The 18,580-nt window shown below is 36.8% G+C and overlaps 1 protein-coding gene across 4 annotated transcripts in view; it reads left to right on the top strand.

The window, feature by feature from the left end:
• The window catches only part of Pals1 (protein associated with LIN7 1, MAGUK p55 family member), a 93,064-nt gene that overhangs the window by 26,044 nt on the left and 48,440 nt on the right, over positions 1-18,580 (top strand). For all 4 annotated transcript variants that reach the window (XM_074067746.1, XM_074067745.1, XM_020184202.2 and 1 more), the window contains exon 2: positions 16,566-16,649. The gene's annotated coding sequence lies outside the window, so the exon portion shown is untranslated. The remainder of the gene's footprint in view (positions 1-16,565; positions 16,650-18,580) is intronic.

The raw sequence follows: 18,580 nt of genomic DNA, 5'->3' as shown, positions 1-18,580 counted from the left end.
AAAAGACCAAAAATCGTATGTTCTCCCTCATATGTGGACATGAGATCAAGGGCAAACACAACAAGGGGATTGGACTTTGAGTACATGATAAAAGATTTAGCACACAAGGGAGGGATGAGGATAGGTAAGACACCTAAAAAATTAGCTAGCATTTGTTGCCCTTAACGCAGAGAAACTAAAGCAGTTATCTTAAAAGCAACTGAGGCCAATAGGAAAAGGGGACCAGGAACTAGAGAAAAGGTTAGATCAAAAAGAATTAACCCATCCAGAGGCACCTGCACATCCATGTTTATTGCGGCACTATTCACAATAGCCAAGTTATGGAAACAGCCAAAATGCCCCACCACTGACGAATGGATTAAGAAAATGTGGTATCTATACACAATGGAATTTTATACAGCCATGAAGAAGAACGAAATGTTATCATTCGCTGGTAAATGGATGGAATTGGAGAACATCATTCTGAGTGAGGTTAGCCTGGCTCAAAAAACCAAAAATCATATGTTCTCCCTCATATGTGGACATTAGATCAAGGGCAAACACAACAAGGGGATTGGACTATGAGCACATGATAAAAGCGAGAGCACACAAGGGAGGGGTGAGAATAGGTAAGACACCTAAAAAACTAGCTAGCATTTGTTGCCCTTAACACAGAGAAACTAAAGCAGATACCTTAAAGCAACTGAGGCCAATAGGAAAAGGGGAACAGGTACTAGAGAAAAGGTTAGATCAAAAAGAATTAATCTAGAAGGTAACACCCACGCACAGGAAATCAATGTGAGTCAATGCCCTGTATAGCTATCCTTATCTCAACCAGCAAAAACCCTTGTTCCTTCCTATTATTGCTTATACTTTCTCTACAACAAAATTAGAAATAAGGGCAAAATAGTTTCTGCTGGTTATTGGGGGGGGGAGAGGGAGGGGGTGGGGGCAGGGGGGAGAAATGAACCAAGCCTTGTATGCACATATGAATAATAAAAGAAAAATGAAAAAAAAAAAAAGAAATTAAACAGTTCTTGGAAGTCAATGAAAATGAAAACACAACCTATTGGAATCTGTGGGACACAGCAAAGGCAGTTCTGAGAGGAAAGTTTATAGCCATGAGTACATATATTAAAAAGACTGAAAGATGCCAAATCAATGAACTAATGATATATCTCAAACTCCTAGAAAAACAAGAACAAGCAAATCCCAAAACAAATAGGAGAGAAATAATAAAAATAAAAGCTGAAATCAATGAAATAGAAACCAAAAAACCCGTACAAAGAATTAATGAAACAAAAAGTTGTTTCTTTAAAAAAATAAGATCGACAGACTCCTGGCAAACCTGACTAAAATGAGGAGAGAAAAAACTCAAATTAGTAAAATCAGGAATGCAAAAGGGGAGATAACAAACACCATGGAAGTCCAGAAAATCATCAGAGACTACTTCGAGAACCTATATTCAAATACCACTCTTGGGATATACCCAAAAGAATGTGACTCAGGTTACTCCAGAGGCACCTGCACACCCATGTTTATTGCAGCACTGTTCACAATAGCCATGTTATGGAAACAGCCAAGATGCCCCACTACTGACGAATGGATTAAGAAAATGTGGTATCTATACACAATGGAATTTTATGCAGCCATGAAGAAGAACGAAATGTTATCATTCTCAGGTAAATGGATGGAATTGGAGAACATCATTCTGAGTGAGGTTAGCCTGGCCCAAAAGACCAAAAATCGTATGTTCTCCCTCATATGCGGGCATTAGATCAAGGGCAAACACAACAAGGGGATTGAACTTTGATCACAAGATAAAAGCGAGAGCACACAAGGGAGGTATGAGGATAGTTAAGACACCCAAAAAACTAGCTAGCATTTGTTGCCCTCAACGCAGAGAAACTAAAGCAGATACCTTAAAAGCTACTGAGTCCAATAGGAGAAGGGGACCAGGAACTAGAGAAAAGGTTAGTTCAAGAAGAATTAAATTAGAAGGTAACCCACATGCACAGGAAATCAATGCGAGTCAACTCCCTGTATAGCTATCCTTATCTCAACTAGCAAAAACCGTTGCTCCTTCCTATTATTGCTTATACTCTCTCTTCAACGAAATTAGAGATAAGGGCAAAATAGTTTCTGCCAGGTAGCGAGGGGTAAGGGGGGGTAAGGGAGGGAGTGGAGGTGGGGGTAAGGGAGTGGGCGGGTGGAAGGGGGGAGAAATGACCCAAACATTGTATGCTCATATGAATAAAATAAAAGTTTAAAAAAATTTATATCCATAATTTAAAAAAACAAAAAAGAAAAATGGTGCATAAGAAGCATAGGTTAAGTACCATCGCAGGGTAGGTTGTGGAAGCAGACAGGTTTAAAGAAGATTTTATAAGATACTCAATGGAAGAGGAAAATTTAACAGATTAAAAAATTGAGCAGAAAGGATTTTTTTTTTCTGGGTACAAGAAACAATAAATCAAGGTACAATAGTGAGAAATTGCAGATCTTGTATGAGAAAAAGCAAGTAGTATGATTCAGGAGATCAGAAAGGGAGAATAAAGTGGGAAAAGTATTCTAAGACTAAGTTACAGGGAACCATAGGTATATCAGGCTAAGGAATTTGTAATGTGTCCTACAGAATGTTAAAGTGCCCAGGTGTCAACCAGGCTCCAGGCCCAGTGTTGTCTTTGATATGGAACAAATTTTGTACCTTGCTAAGTAAGATACTTAAAATTAAACAAGGAGACTGTTGTGAGGGTTAAATGAGATAATGCATGCCCAGTATATGGATGCTGCATAGTAAACCCTCAGCTTTAAAAAGGAGAAAGGAACAAAGACTTCTAAAAGGACATTGTCATGGTAATGGGTGCGTGAGGAAAGTTAATCTGACAGTACTGTATAAAATAATCTGCAAAGAGACATGCTGAGGTTGGAGAGCCCAATTAAGCAGCTCATAGGAAAACCCATGCAAGAGATGATGTACATAAGACTTAAGATAGTGGTGTGAGAAGAGAGAAGCCGGAGTGTGAGATTTCATGGGATAAAATTAATGGGAATTGATATAATTAGTTGTAAATATATTTAGGGATATTGCAGAGATAATTTTCAAACTACATAAATTTTACCACAGGAAGATAGCTAATATATTCAACAGGGACTGGTCTGTTATACTTTTAGGGTGTACTTTTTCCAGCTGTCAGTATTTTATTTGTTAAAAACAGTTTGCCCAGTTAAGACATGTAGCTCACTTTGGCAACACATACTGAAATTGGAGCAATACAGAATAGAGAATAATATAATTTATATAATATCACTAGGAAACTGGAATGTTTGTCGCTTGGTTTCATTTTTCATATGTAATAGGAAAGTTCACACACATGTCTGACATTTCTCCACTTGACTGTCTTTCCTGCTTAGTTTAACTCAGTTTTTAGGAACTTGGAGCAATAGGTGTGCTGCAATCAAGTGATAAAATAAACTTGTAGTCCATTAACATATATGATGTGAAACAGTTGAGCGGAAAATGCTGATTTTCTCTGATCACATTTTAAAAGCAACAGAATGATGTAATTGTGTGACTTTTTAAGGAAGCATGGAGTCACCATGGTATCATGTTATAGAAATGTAGCATAGCACTATTGGATCCACCTACCTAGATTTTTGTTTCTGTCCTATTACCACTAGCTATGCGACTTAGCTTTTTATGCCTTTATATTTGGAAAATGGAAATATTTGACCTGCCTACCTTCCTGGGAAATTGCGGAGCTCAAACTAGGAAATATACTTGAAAAATCTGCTGTAGAGACCAAAACACTTTACAAATATAAGATAGGAATATGTTAATTACTTGGAAACAATCATTTCTAGTCCATCCTCTTAGTGTTCTGTCTAGCAACTTACAGTCTGAGAAAACTCTAACTTTAAATACAGTACTTTAAAAATGACATTTTTTATCTCCTTTCTAATACTTATCCCCACCTTACTCTTCCCAGGGATGGGTATAGGGGAACCCTGATTCTCTGGGTTTTCCTATTTTAAGATTATATAATTCTCTCAGGTTCAATTATTAGTCAGTACTTTAGAATTAAATTTACCTTATTGTCTCCAGTCCTCTCATATCATTCTTTGTAATAACCATTCTTTGAAATTAGGCCTTTTCATTCCTTCTGCTACTTCCTTTATCTTCCCATGTATAAAGTATCACAACATTATTTTTATTGACTACTCTACTTACATTTTTCTGCTAGTCAACTTTGGTTACAGTATAGATTTAGCTTTCTAAAAAGCTGTTTTGTTTTGTTTTGTTTTCTCAGAAACCTATCTTCTCATGGCTTACAGGAAAAAAATTCAAGCAATTTAACTTAGCAGTCAGAGTCAACTCTGGCTTTATCTTCTATCTCTTACATTGGTTCTGTTCCTTATCTTAACTGTTCTTATTCTCCAAACATGCCTTGTATGCTCTTGATTGCTAGCTATATACAGAAAGGCCACATTCCAAGGGAGTTTAAACTACATGTTTGAATTGTTTCTAGACAGTTTGAAAATGGTATAAATTACCTTTTCTCCTAGTTCCTTTTTCAAAAATGTAACTAACCTTTTGGATACATTTAATCTTTTATTACTAAGGAGTTTAAGGTGATAATGGGGCAGTTCAAGTAACCAACCATTTGATACCTTCAATACCATTTGGCTCTTAACCAATTCCTTCCATGAGTATGTGGTCTTAAGTATCTCCAAAGACTTTGAACTTTGTGTTTAATATGAGCAAATAGATTAAATGATTAAAAACATTAAAAACTTCAGTATATATGTGTGTGTGTGTGTGTGTGTGTATGAGGACCCTAATTATTTGGTTAAAAAAAGTTATGAGGGCCAGGATGTAGCTCAGTGGTGTAAGGCTTGCTTTAGTATGCAAGGGGCTCTGTATTCAATCTCCAGCACTAGAAGAAAAGAAAAGAATCATGATCTTTTATTCCCTCACATCTTTAAATTGAGTGACTGCTGTAACAGAGGGATATCTACATTTGCAAAGAATATGATGAGGGATGATCCTATATGCAGCCCCAATTTTTCTCTGGAAACACTTAAGACCAAAGCTAAATCTTAGGCTTAAAAAAGCAAGAAAACGCTATTAGAAAACGCTATTAGGTATTTTGTTACAGAATTTTGTTTAAAAGAGAGAATGTCTGTGGACAAGTAAAAGAAAATCTTAGGAAGATACCCAAAACACTAAACTCTGAGAATTAATCTTAATGATGAAGTTTTTCTTTCTTTTCTTGCAGCATTGAATAAGACTAACAAAAAGTGGCAAAAGTTCAGAACCTTTATTTTGAACTCATACAGACTTGACACGAGTCTTGGCTCTGCCACTTAGAATTCTAAACTTGAGAAGCACCTTAACCTCTCTCTACTTGTTTTCCTCATCTGTAATCTCAGGCTCACTTTGAGGAGTTAAAAGGATTTAAATGAGAGAATAGATAATTCTTGGCACTGTGCCTGGTAAGTAGTGCTACTGCTTTTACTTTTCCTACTACCACTGCCTCCATCACTGCTTAAGTTATTTAAATAATTTCCCTGCTTTTTTTGGTCTAGAAAATAAGTATAAAAATTCCTTTTAAATTAGCATACAACAAGGATTGTGAGGGTTAGATGATATAACGGACTACATGTATATATATATATATATATATATATTTACACACACACACAACATAGGAGTACCTGTTAAAATTGTTGAATGTTTATTTTTTTATTTTTTGTTTTTTGGTGGTACTGGCGCTTGAACTCATGGCCTTGTACTTGGCTATGCAAGTGCTTTACCACTTGAGCCACACTCCCTTTTTGCTTTAGGTTGTATCTCTGTGTGTGTGTGTGTGTGTGTGTGAGAGAGAGAGAGAGAGAGAGAGAGAGAGAGAGAGGGAGGGTGGGAGGGAGAGAGAGAGAGAGAGAGAGAGAGAGAGAGAGAGAGAGAGAGAGAGAGACTGAGACTGGGCTTTAAACTCAGGGCTTCACACTTGCAAAGCCGGCACTCTACTACTTGAGCCACACCTCCAGTTCATTTTGCTGTGGGTAGTTTGGAGATGGGGGAGTCTCCCAAACTATTTGCCTAGGCAAATGACATGAATCATGATCATTCTGATCTCAGCCTCTCAAGTTACTAGGATTACAGCTGTGACTCACCAGTGCCTGGCTAGATTGTTTTTCAGATAGGGTCTTGCTGACTTTTTTGCCTGGACTGTCTTTAGACCATGATCCTCCTCTCTCTGCCTTCCAAATAGCTGGGGCTGCAGGAATGAAGCATCACACCTGGCTTGAATGTTTATTTTGAGGTGTTTTTTAAACTTGTTTCCTTATTTGTCATTGAGGATAGCAGTAGACTTAAACTTTTAGTTTTGTTTGAGGATTGATTAACTGCATTTAAAGTATATAGCACAGTGCAGTGTTCATCACACAAAGAGTGTCTATAAATTCTGATGCTGACCATTGACTATTTAATCTGTATCTGTTTTTTTAGCTTTTCTTTGTTTGGACCTTTTTTTTTTTTTTTTTAAATTGAGAGTATGCAGCCCAGACTGGCCTGGAACTTACTATGTAGCCCAGGCCAGCCTCAAACTTGTGATCCTACTGCCTCAGCCTCTCAAGTGCTGGGATTATAGACATGCACTACCATGCCTGGCTTCCATGATTTTTTTTTTTTTTTTTTTTTTGCAGAACTGGGGTTTGAACCCAGGTTCTACACCCTGAGCCACTTCCCAGTCCTTTTTTGTGAACGGTTTTTTTAAGATAAGATCTGGCAAACTGTTTGCTTGGGCTGGCTTCAAACCACCATCCTCCTGATCTCTGCCTCCTGAGTGGCTAGGATAATAGGCATGAGCCACCAGCGCCCTGCTTTCTATGATTTTTTTAGTGTAAGCACTTGTAGCTATGAGCTTCCATCTTAAAACTGCCTTTGCTGTATCCCACAGACTCTGATATGTCATGTTTCCATTCTCATTTGATTCTAGGAATTTTTTTTATTTCCTCCTGATTCCTTCAGTGAGTCACACTGATCAGTCAAAAGTGTATTGTCCATTCTTTATGTTTGTATAGTTTCTGCAGTTTCTCTTGTTGTTGATTTCTGTTTTCAACTCTATTATGATCTGATTAGATGTAACTTAATTATTTCAGTTTTTTTTTATATTTATTAAGAGTTGCCTTATGTTCTAAAGTATCTATTTTAGAGAAAGATTTTCCATGAACTACTGAAAAGAATGTGTATTCTGTAGTGGTTATATGGAACATTCTATAGATGTATGTAAGAGCATAGTTTAATTTGAAGTTTCTTTGTTTTTTGGGGGTGTGGATGATCCATCTTTTGGTAAGAATGGGGTAGGTATTAAAGTCATCCAGTATAACTGCATCAGGGCCTGTCTCTCACTTTATGTTTAGTAGTGTTTGTTTTATGAAATTGAGTGTACCAACATTCGTTCATACAGTTATTATTGTATCTTCTTGATGTATTATTTTCTTTACAAGTATGTAATAACTGGTCTTCCTCTCTTCTGACTAATTTGGCTTGACATCTGATTTATCAGATAGGAATATAACTACTCCTGTTTACTTTCAGAATCACTTGCTTGGAATATCATTTTCCATCCTTTCACTTTCAGTCTGTGTATGTCTTTGCCAGTTTGGTGTGTTTCCTGAAGACAGCACACAATCAGATCTTGTTTTTTTTAATACAATTGACCATTCAATGTCTTTTTTAATTGGAGAATTAAGACTATTTACATTCAGGTTTATAATAGTTATAAATGACCAAAATGACTAATTCCTGTCATTTTGTTGTTTTTGTAATGTTTGATTTTTTTTCTAGGATCTTATTTGTTTATCTACTCTTCTGGTGAGATTTATTCTTCCTTGTGCTCTTGTGGTTTATTGTCCTCTTCCCTGTGTTTCCTGCAGTGCTGGCTGAGTGGTCATAAGTGTAGGATTCCTTCAACTATCTTCTGCAAAGCTGACTTAATAGATGTGAAGTGCATTAGTTTACACTAACTTTTTTAGACTTTTTAAAAATGTTTTTATTATTATATATTAATTGTACTAGGGGTTTTGTTGTGATAGTTCCATATATGCATATGCTTATCTTGAAAGGTCTTCATTTCCTCCTTCAATTCTGAAGGATAACTTCACTGGATATGGTAATTTAGGTTGGCAGTTATTTTCTTTCAGAGCATAAAATACATCATCCTACGATTTCCTGGCTGTAAGAAGTCTAATGAGTTTGCCTTTATAAGTGAGTTGGTACTTCTTTCTCAAAACTTTTGATATTCTTTTTTGTTCTTTACTTTTGGCATTTTAACTGTAATATGGCATGAGTGGTTATTTTCTTGTCATGTCTGTTTGGTGTTCTAAATGCCTCTTGTACTTGGATGATCATATCTTTCACAAGACTTGGGAAATTTTCTTTTATTATTTCACTGAATAGGTTTTCTATGCCTTACACTATACCTTTGTACTTTCTTATATGCCAAAAATAATGTAGGTTTGATCTTTTACTCACATCTCAGAAATCTTGCATGTTCTGTTCAGAATTTTACTCTTTTTTTCTTTATTACTGTCTGATTGTTCTAGTTCATCAAACTTATCTTCAAACCCTTAGATTTTCTCTTCTGCTTGATCTAGTCTATTGGTGAGGCTTTCCATTGAGCTTTTTATTTGAACTTACTGAATTTTTTGTTTCCAAGATTCCTGTTAGGTTTTTTCAAAATTTGAGCTACTCATTCATATTTTGTCCAATTGTTTTTCTATATTTTCTTGGAATTTTGTCTTCCTTAATTTGTCCAATTGTTTTTCTATATTTTCTTGGAATTCATTGATCTTTTTTAAAAACACTTTTTGATTTATTTACCCAGCATTTCATCCATTTTATTATCTTTGCAGTCACTTGCTAGAGAATTACTAATCTTTGGGGAAATCATGTTGCCTTTGTTTTTTTTTCATATTTATTGTATTTCTCTGTTGAGATTTGCACATCTTTTGGAATGGATATCTCTTCCACTTTTATGTGAGAGCCCTTTTAGGGAGCAGCCTTCTGTTAATGATGTGTTCTAAGGTATTAGATTGTTGTGAAGTGTTGTATTTTGTAGTATAGTTTCCCTGTGGGGGTTTTGACACAGTGCATATTGTGTTGAAACCTAAAGGTCCTGCTTTCTTTTTAGATTTCACAAGAATGGGGTACTTCAAGGTGATCAGGCAGAGTATATAGGGTACGCCCTTTGTGTTTACTCCTCTAGTCTTAGCAACAGTTTACAGTCTGAAAGGATATGGGAACCCCCTATGTTATGATCCCTTGTAATTGTGGTGCCCATAGTCTTCTTGTTTCTCTCCACTATTGCTATAGGAACAGGTATTTAGAACACACACACCCTGCCTTCCAACCCCTTAGCTCTGCTTACGTGGAGCCTGGTCATCATCTTTGGGCTTTTATCTCCCTATTCTTTGAATTAAAAAAATTGGCCGAAGTTTGAGCAGGGGTAGATTATGTGTAGAACAACATGTTGCTGATTCTTAGCTGGACTTGGAGTAGAGTTCAGTAGCACAGCATCTACACAGTGTGCTTGAAGTGTCCTGCTTGATCCCAGCACTGCATAGTAAGGGGAAAACAAATAACTGTTAACAGCAACAAATAGTAGTGAGCTATATATGGAAATAAAGTAAAACCAAGTACCAACTCCAGCATCCACCACTCCAACAACAACAGGAATGGTGGTGTTGTATAAACCAAAAAGTTTTAAAATGTAATAAAGAAAAATAATAAATAAAAGAGAAGAAAATGAGGAGTGGAAAGCAAAAGAAAAGTTAGAATATTCAAAATGTGAAGAGGAAGAAAGCAAAAAGATGGTGGAAAATGAAGGCCATAATTAGAATGAATAAAGTAATTGTACTATTAGAAGGAAATGAAGAGAAAGGATAACAAAAAAACAGAATAATAAAAACATATATACATATTAAAACATATATAAAATAGATTAAATTTATGTAAAATAAATATATAATTTATAATATAGTAAATACTACATAAATAAAATTAAAATGTAGATAAAATATATATAAATGTACATGAAATATATGCATGTGTGTATGTGTATATATATGTGTGTGTGTGTTTGTATATATACACACACATACACTAGTCAACCAGTCAGCAAATATGAAAGAAAAAAGAAAGATCATTTTTTGGTGGGATGGGAGCAGGGCCTTGCTATTAATGTACCTCAGGCTGGCCTTCAACTTACTGTGTGGCCCAGGTTGACCTTAAAAGCTCAGTCATCCTATTTCAGCTTCCTTAGTGCTGAATTTACACGTGTACACGATCACACCCAGTGTAGAAGGATCTTAATGTTAAAAAAAAAAAATACAGATCACACTTGTAATCCTACCTACTCAGGAGGCAGAAATCAGGAGGATCGTAGTTCGAAGCCAGCCTGGGCAAATATTTCACGAGACCCTGTCTTGAAAATGTCCAACACATACACACACACACACACACACACACACACAAAAACCAGGGCTGGTGGAGTGGCTCAAGCCATAGAGTGCCTGCCTAGCAAGTATGAAGCCCTGAGTTCAAAGCCCAGTACTACAAGAGAAAAAAAAAGGTATTGAGTATTGTCTCTGCTGAAATGTTTATGCAGGCAAGAATTAATGTATACTACCTCTGCCAATCTGCATTTTTTTCTGTGTCTTCTTAGGCTTTGCACCCCTTGGAGAGAGCAGAGATGGAGGGATATTCGCTCCTTTTTGTTTGTTTGTTTATTTTGCTCACCAGTTGGTCAGTAGCCATGGTTTGGGTCTTAAGCTGGTTGGAATGGCTTTCAGTTTTCCTTGCTCACTAGTTCAAGGTAGCACAGAACCAAAGTTCCCCCAGCTGGAGTTTACTTCTGACAGATTAACTTGATTTACTGGCCAAGGCCAGCCTGACATTGAGCTCCACTACACTTCAAGATCTCAGGCCCCTGTGAGCCCACACAGAAGGCAAGTTGACAAATTGTGCAAGGTGGAGGGGTTACAGTAGGTCCTGTGCTTTTCACCACTACCCATGACTATGGTTTTCTGAGGCCTAATCCCTGGCCACAGTCACTTATGCCTGCTCAATCTCTGGACCCTCTTTAGGCAGCCACCCAAGCCACCAGTTCCAAAAGGGAAAGCAAGCCCAGCTTGCTCCATTCTGTGTCACTGATGAATCCTATTGCATATATTTTTCAATGCGCTTGCATCAGTGTTGGTCCACTAGGGCCACACTGGGCCACTAGATAGATGCTGGCAGGGACAGCATGGCAGTGCTTGCTGTGAGTTCCAAGAAAAGGGAAAACAATGTAAGGACTTAAGTTTGCCATAGCAGCAACCTTGGGCACAACCTTTTCACCATGACTCCCCATTCCAGCAGCGTGCTTTTACATAGGGAACTGCAGAGCATCTCTCAAGTGCCAGCATGCTGTGCAGCTCCCAGATCAGCTAAGCTCAGACTGCCTTTCTGTTTTCCCATGTGTTTTGCTGCTAGTTTTCCCGCACTAGTTCTCTTCCTCTTTCCCTTTGTTTCTCCCCTCTGCCATGCCCTTGGACTGCAGTGAGCTCAGGGCTGATAACCAGAGTACCTATGTCTCTGTCAACTTCAGTGTGTTCTCTGAGTAACACACTCACAGAGAAGCTGAAAGACACTGCTTACTTCCAATCCGCCATCTGTCCACTCAGCTCTCTGATCACATGGTCCTGGGAATAAAATTTTTTAAAGGCACTAAATACTCTTTGTTTTAAAATGTAAATTGACAGTTTATAATTGTGTATCTGGGGTACAAAAGGATGTTATGATATATAAATACAATGTAGGATAATTAAATCAAGCTAATTAACATATCTATCACCTCAAAGAGTTAACATTTTTTCATTTTCCTTTTTTTGTTTTATTTTGGCATGGTGCTGGGGATCCAACCTAGGTCCTTGCACATGCTAGGCAAGTACTCTGCTGCTAAGCTAACCCCTGAGTGCTTAACATTTTTTGTGGTGAAAACATTTGACATTTATTTTCTAAGCAATTGTTTGCAATGTATGATACTCTATTATTAGCTTTATTTGCCATGCTGTACAGAATTCCTCTCCTACTCATCCTGTCTAAGATTTTGACCATCATTTCCCACCTACCCTCTAGGTTCTATCATTCTGCACTCTGCCACATCTAGGTGAGAACATGTGATACTCTTCTTTCTGTGCCTGGCTTATTTCAGCATAATATTCTCTAATTCTATCCATGTTTATAAAAGTGAGAATGTCTTTCTTTTTAAAGGTCAAATGATATTCTGTTGTGTATATATACTGTATTTTCTTTACAGATTTATCTCTTGTTGGACACTAGGATTGATTCTATAACTTTTGTGAATAGTCCTAGGATGAATATATGACAGTGCAGACATCTGTGACAAACTGATACTAAATCTTTTGGGTAAATACACAGAAATAGGAATACTGGATCATATGGTAATTCTATTTTAAGTTTTTGAGGTGTCTCCACAGAGACACCATAATGGCTATAGTAATTTATATTCCCACCAACAGTATACAAGAGCTCCTTTTATCCCACATCCTTACCAACACTTAGTATATTTCCTTGTTCTGAGAAGTCATTCTGACAGATAGGAAATAATATCTCAATGTAATTTTAATGTGCATTTCCCCAGTGATTAGCAGTGTTGAGCTTTTTTTTTTTTTTTTCAATGTATCTGTTGCCCCTTTGTGTGTCTTCTTTTGAGAAATGTCTGTCTATTCAGGTCCCTTAGCCATTTTTTGAGTTTTATGTTTTCTCACTGTCTAGTCAGTTAAACTCCTTATTTATTTTGGATATTAACTCCTTATCAATGTGTGGCTTGCAAATTTTTTTTTCAACCCTTAGGTTGTCTCTGTACACTTTTGTTTCCTTTTGCTATGTCAAGCTTTTTTGTTTGATGTAATCCCACTTGTCTATTTTTGCTTTTGTTGTCTGTGCTTTTGGGATCAAATCCAAAAAAAAATGCCTATACTAATGTATGGTTTTCTCCCTATGTTTTCTACTACTGGTTTACAGTTTCTGGTCTTACAGTTAAATTGTTAATTCATTTTGCATTGAATTTTGTATATAGTTTGAGATGAGTCCACTTTCATTCCTCATATGAATAGCCATTTTGGAAATAAATCTTTGATATAATTTGGTAAATTATATCAAACCAGTACATAGCTGGTTAACAATCTGTAAACGTAGCAGTATTCTGTCAATATTATCTTATTTTTAATTTTGTCTCAAGGCAGTTGTGTGGCCTGGAATCATAGGATGAGAATAGGAACTTGTAAACTAAATCTTTCTGTTGTAGATGTGTTTTATATATAATTTTTCTCCAGGAATGCAGCAAGTGCTAAGTCTATGAGAGTTTACATCTGAGAAAGATAAGTCTTACACTAATGATATTCCTTTTTTTGTTTTTTTAATACTGTTTTTTTGGCAGTGCTGGAATTTCAACTCAGGGCCTCGTGCTTGCTAGGCAGGCACGCTACCATTTGAGCCACTCTACCAGGCCTATGACATTGCTGTATTGATATCCAACTGATTGTCATGAATCTTACCATTTATTTCTGTCCATGAGGACAGCTGATTTATGTGACATTAAGTTATATGTTAACCTTGGTCCTCTTTAACATCTTTAGTTACTGAATTCTTACTTAGAATTTTTTTTCTTTTTGGTGAGCACAAGGTCTTGCTCCAGGTTGGCCCCGAACTCTTTATCCTCCTGCTTGTGTCTTCCGAGTGCTGTAACTATTGGCATGCGCTACCACACCCAGCCAGATGTTTTTTTAATTAAGGTGGTTTTTGCTTCCCCTCTACTAATTTATCTGGCATTGTTTATTTTAAATACAGTTAGTTTAAAGCTATGTGAAAAGCAGTGGCTGCTTTGGAAATGCAGTTATCTGGATGATAAAACTTAAACCAACTGTGTGGAGTTTTAGAAATGCTCTTAATAGTACTTGTGAGGGCGTTCCACTCAAAAGTAAACTCAGGACATTTGCACTGGTCCTTTAATTTATATCGTACCTTTTGAGTTAAACAAGTTCAACTGACTTAAAGTTTATGGCTTTTAATTTTAAAAATAATTCTTTTGGGAAGGGGCAGTACTGAGTTTTGAACTCCAGGCTGTACTTTATAGGCAAGTGCCTACTGCTTGAGCCCTGCCTCCAGCCCTTTCCTCCCTATCTCAGCCTCCCACATGGCTGGGATGACAGGTGCTCACCACTGTGTCCAGGTATTGGTTGAGATAGAGTTGCTGGAACTTTTTGCCTGGGCTAGGCGAACTGCGATTCTTCCAATCTCAGCCTCCCATGTAGTGAGGTGTTAGCTACTGGCACTGGACTTAAAATAAATCTTTAAGAAAGTTTTCTTAGTTCTACAATTTAAGGACCTAGTTTTTCAGTTAAATCTTGTTTTTTTTGGCAGTACTAGGCGTTGAACTCAGGGCTTTAAACTTGCTGAACAGGTATTCTACCACTTAAGCCACTCCGCCAGGCCTTTTTATATTGGTCATTTTTGAGTTAGGGTCTTACTCTATGCCAGTGCTGGCCTGGACACCAGTTCTCCTATTTGTGCTTCCCCAAGTAGCTGGGATAACTGGTATATGCCACAGTGCCCAGCCAGTGGTTGAAATGGGGTTTCTTGAACTTTTTGCCCAGGTTGACTTGAACCTTGATCCTCCTGATCTCTACCCCCAAGGAGTAGGATTGCAGGTATGAGCCTCCATGCCCTACATTAAGGAGTCTTATTTTTGTTTAAAATTTTTTTTTTTACTGAGTAGTAATTTCTGGCTTAATGTCTTACATGACTAGCCCAACTATATTTCAATTTCAACCTGTATTTACTTTGTTTTGGATATGATTAGTTCCTTCTGTGATCTTTGGGTCACTTCTATTGAATGGAAATTTATATTTTCTTCTTTATGAAACTGAAATTTATGCATTAATTGAATGTTGAGTAAATTGGGTACATACACATGTGGGTATGTTTAGGAGTGAACCCCAAGGCTTGTGTATGCTAAGTACATGCTGGGTTACACCTCCAGCAAGCAAATAGTGTCTTTTATATGATGTCAGTATATAGTCTTACTTTTGGAATATGCAGTAGTCTTTTAAATTTTTTTCTGTGAGTTATGAGTTACATGTAACAAGATGTCATTAAGTTTATAATTTGAAGTTATATTTTCTTTTAAAATCAGATGAATTGTGAATTGGTATAATATCTATTAAAATTCACTAATTTTTCAGTATTCAATTTAATGAGTTTTAAAAACAGCCTTATTGAAGTGTAGTTCATATTCCATAAAATTCACATATTTCAGGGGTACACTTTGAGTTTTAGTAAATTTATATCGAATCCAGTTTTAGAACTGTTCTTTGACCTATCTGTCCTTTTGCAGTCTTTGCTACCATCGTAGCCTAGGAAACCACCACATTTATTTCTGTAAAAGCCTCAGTTTTGCCTTTTCTAGAAATTTTTATAAATGGAATCCTACAATATGTGCTCAGGAATCTGGCATTAGGTTTTTGAGCCCATCCATGTTGCATGTCAGCAGTTCCTTCTTTTTTATTAATAGAAAATCACATTTTGTTTTTCTGTTCACCAGTAGACCATATTGTGTCCAGTTTTAAGCTGCTGGTAATGATGATGCACATTCTTATGAATCTTTGTGATTTTTTTGCAAGTAAAATATTTTTATTTCTCTTATGTGGAATCACTGGGTCATACATTAAGTGCGTATTTAATATTTTAAGAAACCACCAAAAAGGCTCTACCATTTTATATTCTTGAGGGGATAGTGGTACTGGGATTTGAACCAATATTGTATGGGGGTGCCAGTTTCTTCATAGCTTCTTCATTGCTTAGTATTGTCAGCCTTTTAATTTTAACCATTTTATTGTTTTTTTTTTAAAAAAGCTTTAGTGTGGTATAATTCATATGCCATCCACATGTATAATTCAATGGCTTTAGTATATGCAGAATTATGTGAACATCACCACAGTGAATTTGTGTCATCTCCCAAAGAAACCTGTGCACCTTAGTCATAATTCTGCTGCCCACCCACCTACCCCCAGCCCTAAGCAAGCACTAATCTACCTTTTATCTCTACAGATTTGTCTATTCTAGATATTTCATATGCAAAATCTATGGACATTTTTGCCCAGTATTTGTGTGTGTCTGTGTTTTAATTTCTCTTGGTATGTACCTAAGAGTGGAATTGCTGGCACATACAATTTCTCTGTTTAACCTTTTGAGGACCTGCCAGACTGTTTTTAATGCGACTGAACCATTTGACTTTTCCAACAGCATTAATACGCAACAGTATTGATTTTAATTGGTATTCATTAGAGAATGAGTTGATGGTGGTGCATTTTTACAACTTTGTACTAAGAAGTCCTAGCTATCTGCAAAAAAGTATTGGATATCATATTAAAGTAACCTTTCTCTCCTTCCCACCTTCCTAAAAAACACTAGACTTTTTACACTTGATTAATCATCATCTTATTTTTCTATTTTGCAGAGTAAGAAAGTTAGCTTGAATTTTGTGAAAAACCAGACAAGAGAAACTAAGGATAGAAGACAAGGTTTTTCCAGTTTGCATAATGTAAGTTCTTTTCACTATTCTTGGCCTGAATCCTGTGTTAGCTGACAAAGCTGTTTCTATGGAAACAAATAGTTCAACCTCTTAGAATGTCAGAGGAATGCTGATTACTTAAATTGAGACTTCCCAGCTGCTGGTCAAAGGGCATTACTTGCTGGAGAAAGGGAGGAAGGATGAATTGAAAAAAATTTTAGAATTCTGGACACTAGTGTAGACTATAAACATGTTTATGCTATGAAGTATGTATCTATTGTCTCCCTCTGCCTAAAACTTAGGATACACATTACATAGGAAATTGTTTTCCTGCTAACCTGTCTTGTTTCTCAACTCTTAACATAAATGGTTCTGTTTCTTGGTACTGTTTTCAGTGGGCCTATACCTGAAAGGTTATTTCAGTTTCCCCAGTCTCATTCAATTGCACTTGTTGAAGTTTATTTAGCTTCTTTTTACCTGCTTCCCGTAGCCAATTCACATAAGCAAAGTCATTGCTTCCCCTTTTGTTTGAGGTTAGCATTGAAACAACTTTGGCCTGACAACTGAAAATTTATTTTCTTGCTTTGTGAATGATGTAAAGATTTTAACATTTTTATTATTTTTGCTTTCTGGAAGAAATAGGAGCAGGCATTCTGATGAGAAGGTATAACTCATGTACCATCCACATGTAAAATTATTGTTAGGATATACTAGACTATTCGGATATTGGCTGCTTAAAAATTATGATGAACTTAATGCTGAAATGATGGGACACAGCATAATGTAAATGTAATTTTTATTCTGGAAGAACTTTAAGAACTTTCATGGTCCTTATGTATTAACTTGTGAACATGATAGAGTCCTTTGGATTGTTCTGTAGTGAGTTGTTATTTAATCAAGGACATCTGGAAAGATTTGAAGGAGCTAGAGACACTGGGGTTTGAATTCAGGACTTTGAGTTTCCTAGACAAGTGCTCTACCACTTGATCCATGCTCCCAGCCCTTTTTGCTTTTGGTATTTTCAGATATGGTCTTGCATTTCTCCTTGGGCCAGCCTGGACTATGATCTTCCTACCTATGCCTCCTCTGTAACTGGGATGACAGGCATGAACCATCATGCCCAGCCTATTGGTTGAGATGAGGGCTCACTAACTTTATGCCCAGGCTGGCCTCAAACCATGATCCTCCTGATCACTGCCTCCTTAGTAGCTGGGATTAGAGGTGTGAACCTCCATGTGTTGCTCCTTGACGTAGGTCTTGAAGGCAGAAGGAGGGATAGTTCATAAGTATTTGGGCAGGAAGGAAAAAGAGATTGGTAAGTACAAATAAGGAGGTTAAATGAAAAGGCTCATGCAGGAGAGTAGTAGAAGACAGAAAAGTTGGATTCACTATGTGAGACTGGACTTTTTTCTCTAGATAGTATTGAAAACCATCAGAGGTTCTGAAAAGAGGAATGCTTTGCTTATCTACTTAAAGTATTAAGTAGATGCTTAACAAGTAATACTTGTTAAAGTATTTATCCCTTACTAGGTGTCATGGCTATACAGATGAACAACACAGACCCCTGTCAGTTAGATTGATTACCTGTGTGATCTTTAGTCACCTTGAAGTTAACATGTCTGAAACTAAAATTAATATTTCCCTTTCATTTCTCTTCCTTTCTGTCTGATTCTCTTTATGTTTTTCCAACATAGTTAATAATATTGGCATCTACCTAGTGACCCAAGCAAGGGTAATGGTCAAGAGTTATGGAACTGGGGTTACATTGCCTGGGTTCATATTCTGAAGCCTAGTGTTTCCTTGGTCCAGTACTGTGCAAGTCATGGATCTAGAGATGAGTCAGCTTGGTTCCTGACCTCAAGGAGCTTCTAGACTGATAGAACAGAAAGTCAAAGATAGTTGCAATCTGTTTAACCCAAGAATGTGATGTGGATTATAGGATTCCACACTAGGATATAGTT

This window comes from Castor canadensis, chromosome 3 (genome assembly GCF_047511655.1).
Source record: "Castor canadensis chromosome 3, mCasCan1.hap1v2, whole genome shotgun sequence".
Taxonomy (NCBI): domain Eukaryota; kingdom Metazoa; phylum Chordata; class Mammalia; order Rodentia; family Castoridae; genus Castor; species Castor canadensis.
This window is presented reverse-complemented; position numbering and strand designations above follow the sequence as displayed.